The sequence below is a fragment of the Marmota marmota genome, unplaced genomic scaffold, assembly GCF_001458135.2.
Source record: "Marmota marmota marmota unplaced genomic scaffold, marMar, whole genome shotgun sequence".
NCBI lineage: Eukaryota > Metazoa > Chordata > Mammalia > Rodentia > Sciuridae > Marmota > Marmota marmota.
In genome coordinates, this window is record NW_025999943.1 from 7,302,978 (window position 1) to 7,313,529 (window position 10,552).

The window sequence follows — 10,552 nt, forward strand, 5'->3', positions numbered from 1 at the left end:
AGGGAGGCCCCAGCATCTGTAACTGATTCCTAATGAATCGAGAACCTGGTAGGGAAGTAAAAGAAACAAAGAGACTTATTTTTTTTTTCATCCTTCTCCTCTTTCATTCTGGGCAAAGAAAAAAAGTTCAATTTTCTACAATTCACTCCACAACCTGGTGAGGGTTCAAGAGGACAGGGAGCCTGAGGACCTACACCTGAGTGGCTTCTTGAAAGCTACTGTGTCTAAGATCTTTAATGCCAGGAGAGCATTGACATGTTTTCCTCTTTACTTTGCAGGGCTTATTTATGTGATTAGGCAACTTTATCATTCTCAGAGCAGGGCCACTGGTGTGATGGGTGCTACAAGGTGATGTGTAGACCCCAGCTGCCGATCCATTCTCTTTGTTTCTCTGGTTAAGGGCTCACAGGTCAGTTTCTGACTTATTTCCCCAGGATGAGTCTACCACAGGATTCTTAGCTCATTGATGGAGGCTTCCCCTGTTGGTCTTATTATCTCTCAACATGGTGGTATCCCACTTCCCTCTCCAGCTTCACTCCCATGCCTGACTCAGGTCATGCATTTGACAAAACAAAGTGCTTTCCATTCTGTAACTTCTATGGTCCTTCCTGCCACATGCCTTTGGCCCCGCTGATACCATGCTCTTGTCCCTCATGGTTTCCTTATTCTTTGCCTGTGTAGCAAATATCTAAATCCATTAAAGACCCAGTTCAGATGAAACTGCCTCTGTGGAGCCTTCCCAGAACCCATCAAACTCAATGCCTTTGTAATGTTATGAGCTGAATTTAATTCTGAAGATAGAGATTCAAATTCAACAATTTTTTTTCTGAGCAATTACCAAGTGTCTAACATTGGAATGATCATTTTTATGTAAAGCATTATTTAATTTTTATTTGACAAAAAAACTAGAGGAGATGATTCCTTTGGATTGAATTGGACTATTACTGCATTCTGAAATTACTGAGCTAGTGATCCTTGAGAAGAGAGGATGACCATAGAGATAAGGGTTGTTATCGTTTAGATATGAGGTGTTACCAACAGCTCATATATGAGACAACATAAGGAAGTTTACAGGCAAAATGAGTGGGTTATGAGAGGTTAAACCAAATCAGTGCATTAATCCACTAACAAGGATTAACTGGGTGGCAACTGGTGTGGTGTGGCTGGAGGAGATGGGTCATTGGGAATTGTGCCTTTGGGGTATATATTTTGTTCTTGGTGAGTGAAGCTCCCTCTCCATGCTTCCTGGTTTCATGTCCCGAGCTGCTTCCCTACACCACACTTTTCTGCCATGATGTTCTGCCTCACCTCGGGCCCAGAGCAACAGAGTTAGTCATGTCATCTATGGATTGACACCTCTAAAACTGTAAGCTCCCAAATAAACTTTTCATCCTCTAATTGTTCTTGTCAGGTCTTTTGGTGACAGCAATAAAAAAGCTGACTAAAACAAGGGGCATTTTTAAATTGCTGCTTATGAAAAAAAATATACTTGTTGTTTAAAGTCTCTGATTCCTTAGAACTTTTAGGAAAGGATCCACTGATCCTCTGCCACTCTGGACACATAGTCCATCTCGAAGGTCTCTTTGGAAGGTATATCATTTGATTACAGGTGTTGTGAGCTCTAGAGTCCTCTGGGGTCAGCAGGGTACAGATGCTACCTGCTTTCATTCTGTGTGGCCTTCTCAGTGGCAGTCACTCCTTTTTTTAAAGTAGAAGGTAAGAGCCAGCACAACTATGAAACACAAGATGAACCACTATTCAATGCTATAGGAATTTTGATCCACTTCTTACACTCTGCTCCAAGCAATGATGAGTAGTAGGTGGTCAGCTCTATAAAATAATCATTAATCTGCAAAATAGCTTTTGGTTTTCACTAATACAGCTGTCAAAAAAGTATCTTTTGAAACTGACAACTCTCCTTTTACTGGAAACCATAGACTATAGGCCAAATCCATCCTGCTGCTTGTTTTTCTAAATGAAGTTTATTGGAATACAACCATGTCAATGGTTTACATCTCATCCGTGACTGCTTTCAGTTTATAACAGCAGAGTTGAGTACTTGTAAGAGCAACCCTGTGGCCCACCACAACTAAAATATTCACTTTCTGGTCCTTCCCAGGAGTGTGCCAACTCTTGACACTTTCTGGTCCTTCCCAGGAGTGTGCCAACTCTTGACTCTTGACTCCAGAGTTCTGCCAGAAACCATAAATGCAAATGCATCAGTATTTATTTACTTCTTTTCAAAAGTCTGATTTTGAGAATGTATTTCTCTCAGATCTTAGTACCAGGAAAATTCTTCTCCCTCCTGAGCCACTGGTGAATTTGTCATCCTGTGGGCACTGTGAATCTTAAAATCGCTTGTGCTTCCCCTTTGGTATGAATACCAGGATAGCCCGAGCCAGCACTCTGTAGGGAGGTTATGGTGTAGAATAAGCAATATAGTTTTATCAGAGATAAGTCATAGATTACTAATAAGTCATATTGATGAGTCATAGGCTATGGACTAATAGACATAAATCAATAAATAGAAAATAATAAAAATAAAAGTTAATGTTAAGATACTTAAATATGTTTTAAGCTTTAAGATAGAAATAACAATACAGTAGAATAAATATATAGCCTTTATAATACTTAGATATAAGACTTAAAGATGTTAATTATAAGGTATAGATAATAACAGTTATAAGTATGTGTGTGTGTATGGGCCCATAGGTTAACTATAGTCATAGGCAAATGTTGAGATGATATAGGTTAAGTTATATGATAGAAATAATTAAGACACAATCATATTAACAGAAAAATTGTTGTAGGCCAACATAAATAAGCATGGCTACAGTGAGTCCATTGCTATTCCTGTAGGCAAGAGCCATTTCTGGGAAATCAATGTCTGAGCTGTCTTCCCTCAAAGAGGTGTTTTCTGTACTTTGTACCCAGGTAATGGCTGACTAAAACCCAAGCTGTACACCCACCTTAGGGGGTCTTTAGTTCTGCTTAGGGGCTCTTAAGTTCCACTAACTGCTGTTTTAGCATCTGTGATTGGCTAGCTTGCATGCTAGGGACTTCCCAAGGCTTGCAGTTTTCATTCTTAAATTCCCAACACACAGGCCAGGAAATGGCTGTTCTCCCACAGAGCTTCAGTCTCTTCTGGTGGGTGACAGTCCCTGGCCAGGTAAACAAAGCTCTCTTTGATTTGAATTTGGACTTAGAGTGTTTTCTGAAATGGCTCCTCATAACAGGTAGAACCAATCTTTATCCAATTTTAGTTTCAGTTTTTCTTATTCTTTAATTCTCTACACTCTGATTTTCTAATTAATAATTTTAGTATTATGACCTTGAAGTACATACTTTTTGGGAAAATGTTATGTATAAATAAATACTTCAGTAGCATGTACTTTCTGCAATTCTGTAGTTGATTTTCTAGAATTAGCTGCTTATTTGACTGCTTCTAAGTCCTAGTGTAAAACCTCCTTGGGAGGGCTGGGGGTGAAGCTCAGTGGTAATGTGTATATTTAACATGTGCAAAAAACCTGGATTTTTTTTTTTTGTACCAGGAATTGAACTTAGGGGTGCTTAATCACTGAGCCGTATTCCTAGAACTTTTTTTTTTTTAATTTTTTTGAGACAAGGCCCTTTCTAAATTGCTGAGGCTGGCTCTGACCATGCAATCCTGCTGCCTCAGCCTCTGAGCTGCTGGGATTATAGGGATGCACCACTGTCTCTAGCCAAGGCCCTGGGTTTGATCCCCAGAAACAGCACACGACCCAACACCTTCTTTGGGAATATTGACTGTATCACAAACTGCATAGAACATAAGAGAAGTGCAGATATTTTCATTTTTTTTAGTTTTGTCATAGTAAAAAATTTAAATGCTTATTTTGAAGTTCAGCAAATTCTCAACAAAATTAATTGGTAGCAGTAGTATAAATAATAGTCTCTGCAAGGTATCTAAAGTTGATTCCTTGGTTGGAAAATTTAGTTTTCATGCTTTTATTAATAAAATAATAACTGCCACTATGTATTAAATGTCTAACATTTCTTCATCACTTTATGTACATTGTTGAATTTATTCCTTATAAAACATTGCATGGTAGGTCTTGATCTTTCCATTTCATAAGTGTGTGGCAATAAGACTCAGAGAGATGACATACTTTGCTTGGGGGAGTGTACAGAGTTCAAGCCAGCAATGTCTGCAGGAGTCAGCCAAGTCATGTCAGTGAGTGGAGCAGGTGGGTGTAAAGCAAAGTGGAGTCACGGGACCAGTGAGTATGTGCTTTATCTACAGGGGCAACTGCACTCAGCCTGGGCCAACCTCTGTCAGACTCAAATGTCAGCTTGCTGTTGCTTGAGTTTCCAATGTTTCAGAAACCAGAAATCCAGACCTGCAGTGAAATGCTTTAATTTTACAGACTCTGCTCAGGAATAATGAAACATGCTGTGGGTTAGGTTTGGCACCTGAGCCATTGTTTTTCAAACTTCTGTGTTCTCTATTTTATTCCATTGGTCTATAATACACCATCATTATATTGTCTCAATTATCATAGCTTTATAATAATCACCAATATCTGAGAGAGCAAGATGCCTCATCTTTTTCCTCCTTGGGGTTAGGTTGGTTATTCTTGGTGTGTTGCATATCCAAATGTGTACCTATTTTTTTACTGTTAGAATCAACTTCTCAAGTTATACACACTGTTTTAGTCAGCTTTTTGTCACTTGTGACTAGAAAACCTGACAAGAACAACTTAGAGGAGAAAAAGTTTATTTGGGCTCATGTTTTCAAGGGGTCAGTCCATGGTTGGCTGACTCTACAGCTCTGGGCTTGAGGTGAGGCAGAACATCGTGGTGGAACGATATGATGGAAGAATGCTGCTTAGGGCATGACAATAAGGAAGGGAGGTGGGTATTGAGCTCTATTCACTTAGGGACAAAATATAAATCCCAAAGGCATGTCTTCAATGACCTACTTCCTCCAATCACACCCTACCTGAATACAGCTAACACACAGTTAATTCAGATCAGTGGATTAATCCACTGATGAGGTTATAGCTCTCATAATCTTGTCGTTTCACCTCTGAAAATGCTTGCATTGTCTCACATGTGAGCTTTTTTGGAACACCTCATATCTAAACCACAATAACACACACAAACTGTTGGGAGATTGAAATTGAATTGCATCTATAGGTACTTTGGAGAACAATTGACATGTGTATAATATTGATTCTTCAAACTCTAGCATGGATTATGCTACAAGCATTTAAATTTTTAGATTTATTTCAATGTTATTTTATAGTTTTCTCCTTAGAGATTTATTTCTAGGTATTTGATATGTTTTGGTATTATTGTAAATACTACTATAAAAATTTTATTCCTTGTATCTCTAATATCTATAAATTTAATTGATCATCGTATATTACCCTTTACCTAAGAATTTTGGTAAGTTCATTTTCCCAAAAATTTTATTATGGAAAATATCAAACATGTGGAAGTAGAATTTTATAATAAACCTTCATGTGCCTATTACCAAGATTCAACAATGGTAATACTTTTTTTGAATTTTCTAAATTCACATTTAATCCTAATAATTTTTTTTGAATTTTTCATATATACTATCACATTATCTGTCATTATAAATGATGAAAGTTTTGTTTTTTATTTTTAAAAGTGGTTTATTTACTCATGTACTCTCCATGTTACTTGGGATATTCAAAGAAATGTTGAAAAGAAATAATAACAGCATTCTTACCATATATATGTGTAAGCTTGACCAAACCTTTTAGAATGACGCTAAGGAAGGCCAATCCTTATGAATATCATAAAAATCAATGTCTTAACTAAGCCAAAATATGTTTATAGAAAATATTGATATAACTTGAGCAATGCAAGTCAGAGCTATAATAAATTCTAAAAAAGATTTTTAAAAAACCACTAAAAATTGTCAATAGGTAGTTATAGTGCTCACCTATGGTACTTGGCATTTAAACTTATTTCTCACTATTTATGTTATGAGTACTGCTCTTATTTAAAAGTCTCATTCAAAGGATAAACCATAACTACCTAAAATTTGTATATTGGTTTATTTTTCAATTTGTGAAAATGTCTTTAGCTTGTTTATGTGGGGAACAAATTTCAACTCTGATGACAATCTGCTCTTCAATGAACTTTAGATTTTTCAACTGCATGCGGACAATGGAAAATGCAAAAGAATTTCTAACTGTGGGAATTAAATGCTTAAACATGGCATTTTGTTAGATTTTATTTTATTTAAGATTCTAAGAAGTTCACAGTCATCAGCAATTCCACAGTAATTTCAGGTGCAATTGGGAATTTGGCATTCTCAGTGGAGCTGTTAGTTTAGCAAACCTTGTGGATGAAATAAGTACATTTAATAGCACATGTGAAGCGATTGTTCTAAAATTGATTCTGATGGCTTCATTTTCCATAACTGAACTGGTTCACTCAACATGGCTGTTATTGTTCCTGATGTTAGGGCATATTCTCTTTTTATAATAAATTTATGACTGTCAGAAGATATCAACTTGATGTACATGGCATCACAGCCTTCACAACCTCCATAGGATTTTTTTCTCTTCATCTAGTATGTTCTTATGAAATTCCACATCACTGCCTCCAGGAACTTCAATGGTTTCTTAACATTCACTGCCACTGGGTCCCTGTGCTCTGCCATAGTCCTACTCTGTTTATTGCTGTGTGTGTGTGTGTGTGTGTGCGCACATGCGTGCATATACATATATCCTCCTATATTACTTCCCTGTATTTGGAATGGAATTAACACATCAGTGTGTGAGCACTGTGTCATCCATACCAGAAGTTAGACTGTGGTCACTATAGCAGCAAAGTAGAGGGCAGATGGGAGGTGAGCAAGAATGGAGACAAGGCAGTTGCACATGGACCCTGAGACCCAGGCTGGCACTGTGGAACTAGAAAAGGGAAGTACAACCTTCCAAGTCAGCAAGCTAAGCTATAGTCCGCTTCCAGACTCAGAATTTTGGGAACCAGAGTAGAGTGTGTTAGAAAAAGCTGCATGAGAATCAGGAGGGGAAGTTTCCATCAAACTAAAGATGTTACTGGAAGCTACTGTGTGGGATTAAGGTCTTTTCCCCAAAGAAGTAGAGGTTCCAAGAGGCCTGGATTGGAACCTTCACAATTAGCATTATTTAGCTGTGTGGTGACAGGATGGAAGGGAAACACTGGGTCTGGTTACAACACAATTGACCACTCTCATGAAGAAAGGACTAGCATTGTGTCATGAGATGGTTTACAGAAACAAAATGGCAATGAACCCTAAGAAAAAAAAGTGGCAAGATGAGGCTAGTGAGAAAGAAAATGTGCTAAATCTAGAGTCAAAAGAAAAAAAGAGAATGTTTCTCTTAGTCCGCATTCTTCCAGAAGCTGAAAGGAGGTATGGATGCATGGCATGGCCCCATGAGAGTTATCCAGAGTTTCACTCACCCACAAGGCTTGGAAATCCCAAAATGGAGAAGTACAACAATGGCAGCAATGACAGCAATGTATGGTGACACTTGTACCCTCTCTTCAAAAATAAGTAACATGTAGGACTCTTCCATCATGTCTGACTTCAAACTTAATGTATTATTTAACAAGTAGCTGGATAGTTACACCTCCTTTTAATTTAAGCAAACCTTGAACAAACCAGGAGTCACAATCTTTTGATATCTATGTATGAGGAAGTTTTCATTCATTCATTCTCTTCAGTCATTCAGAAAATATCTATTAAGAGCTAGTTAAATGCCAGGAAGTGGTCCAGGTCCTGGAAGAACACTCACCCATATCATCAAATTTAATTTGTAGCAATGAGAATAGTAAAATAGGAAACAGAAAAAGAATGTGTTCCAGGAGGTGGTAAAGAAGAAGAACCAGGAAGGACCAAGTCATTTAATCACTAGTTTTCTGACTCTTCCCCTCAACAAACTCAGTTATAAATTGTAATATATGACACACATGTACATATCAGTTTACATGTGACTGCTAGGGGTTGGAAGATAAAAAAAAATTTAAAAAGAGTTCCATCCTTTAAATAACAGTTTTTTTTTTAAATTTTTTATTGTTGGCTGTTCAAAACATTACATAATTCTTGATATATCATATTTCACACTTTGATTCAAGTGGGTTATGAGCTCCCATTTTTACCCCAAATACAGATTGCAGAATCACATCAGTTACACATCCATTGATTTACATATTGCCATACTAGTGTCTGTTGTGTTCTGCTGCCTTTCCTATCCTCTACTATCCCCCCTCCCCTCCCCTCCCCTCCCCTCGCCTCTTCTCTCTCTGCCCCCTCTACTGACATTCATTTGTCCTCCTTGTATTATTTTTCCCATTCCCCTCACTTCCTCTTGTATCTACTTTTGTATAACTCTGAGGGTCTCCTTCCATTTCCATGCAATTTCCATGCAATTTAAATAACAGTTTTGATGCAAAGCAGACAAAATAATTATGAACATGATGGTAGGATCATGATTTTGACATTGCTAAATGCAGAGAACTTTGGAATAGGTGGTAGATGCAGTTCCTTGCACAGGAAGAGGAGAAAAAGCTTTCTAAGGAGTTGGTACTGGAGAGAGTGGGAATTGCCCAGTGTTGCTGGTGGGGATGATGTTTAGGCTTGGAGAAGAGAATGTGCCCCATCCTGCCTGTGTGCCATGGTTTTACCAGCACTTCATTGTATCTTCAAGCATTCCTGGCATTCTGTTCTTTTGGTTCTTTCTGGGCATGAAGATTTTGCTTCAATCTTCTTTGTCTAAAAGAAGGTGGAACAGTGATGAACTTTGGGTGAGGAGTTTGCAGAGACAGGGAAGAAGCAAGTGAGAGCCTTCTGGAGTGTTGGGATCTTCTAAATGTCGACATGGGTGTTGGTTACAAGATGCAGATGGGTAAAACTCTATTCAGCTGTATGTTCATTAGTGCACTTTCTACATTTTACTATATGCATGCCAGACCTCAATGAAGCAAGAAAAAAGGAAGAAGTCTTCCAGCCCAAGCAGATCTCACCCATGTCAGGGCTATGAGATTTATTGTATGGTAGAGTTTAGCTCTTAGCAACATATATGTGATGTTTCTGTTTTGTTTTTTTCTTTGTTCATTTCCTGTATGGAAATTGTTTTAGAAACCAGATTATAAATGCCACTTAATACCTTGATTTTGTCTTAGGCTCATATTTTGTCCTCTGAAAGGAAATATCTACTGCCTTCAACTATGAATATCTGAATCCACACACAGAATGCAATTAGTTTTAAATTTTAGAGGCTTATTTTGCATAAAACCTGTGGAGCGTGTTTTTGTTTCTAAGTGCCTTGTGGAAGAGGATAATTCTACTATATCTCTTTATAGCATCTGGAAGATTGCACTGGATACACAATCTGAGTCCTCTGTAAATATTGCTAAGAGGGCATGAGTATGGAAAAATCCAAAAAAAGCTTAGTTCTATTTTGAATTATGAGTTTCTTAGAACAGAGAGGAGAAGAACCTAAATAGTTCACTTAAGGGATCTTATTTCTTCCCTATCTCTTAAACAGATTAAAAGAGAAGAAATAAAACAATCTTGAAGGTTGATTGAGAGATAAAACACCCACAGAACAAATTTGACTTATTCAAGTTTTATGAATCTCCAAATAGCAGGTTTAAGTAGATTTGCTGGAGCTTAGATATACGTGCCTGCCAAGCAAGATAACTTTTAAAGAAAAGAGTCCTTTGCATTTTCTCAGGTCAAAAAATTGAGTTTGCAGCTTAGCTTTTTCCTCTTAGAAAATATCAGATGAAAAAAGGAAAAAATGCCACTCATTTCTTGAATGTGGCCAACTCGTTGACAGATCTAAACTCAGAAAAAGCAACTCTCAGGTCAGCAGCCAAACCTCTGTAAAAACTAAGCCTGGATTCTTCGCAAGTTACTAATATGTAGTAATATTTGATAGCCAAGGCAAAACTCACTAAGAATTATCAAAACCCTTCTGGGTTTCTTCTTTCTCTTGGTGACCATAATACCAAATTCTTTCTCCTCCCACCAGCACTACCATTGACACTGCACTGCCTCCTATGATGCAAGACCCTCACTACAGGTCCCCATGTCCCTAAGTAATGCTCAGTCAAAAATGTTTATCTTTAGTCCTTTTCCTTGGGATTGAACCTCATCATCCAGTGCTCATTTGTTGATCTCAGAACTAAACTGTGCAAAGGTGTTTATTGATGTAATTTTGATAATGTGATGTGCTATCTATTATACTACACTGCCTCTTTTCTCTTTTGTTAATAAAATGTACATAATAATATCTTGTTATACGGCACAGAAAAACAGATAATCATGAATAAGACAATGGAAGGTATTTATAATCTCTTGACCTAAAAACCACTATTAACCTACACATGCACGGGCACGCACACATTCAAACATATTCTCTACCATTCTTTCTCACAAACATACACATCTGTACTGCATGTTTATTTCTTGCATTTTTCACTTAAATAATATTAATTAAAGTTCTTCATGTCAGTAAATATATTCCCATAACATTTTTAT

General features: G+C 37.4%; 1 pseudogene; it reads right to left on the reverse strand.

Moving 5' to 3' along the window:
* Positions 1-6,258: 6,258 nt before the first annotated feature.
* LOC107153743 lies at positions 6,259-6,574 on the reverse strand (annotated as a pseudogene).
* Between the last annotated feature and the right edge of the window lie 3,978 nt (positions 6,575-10,552).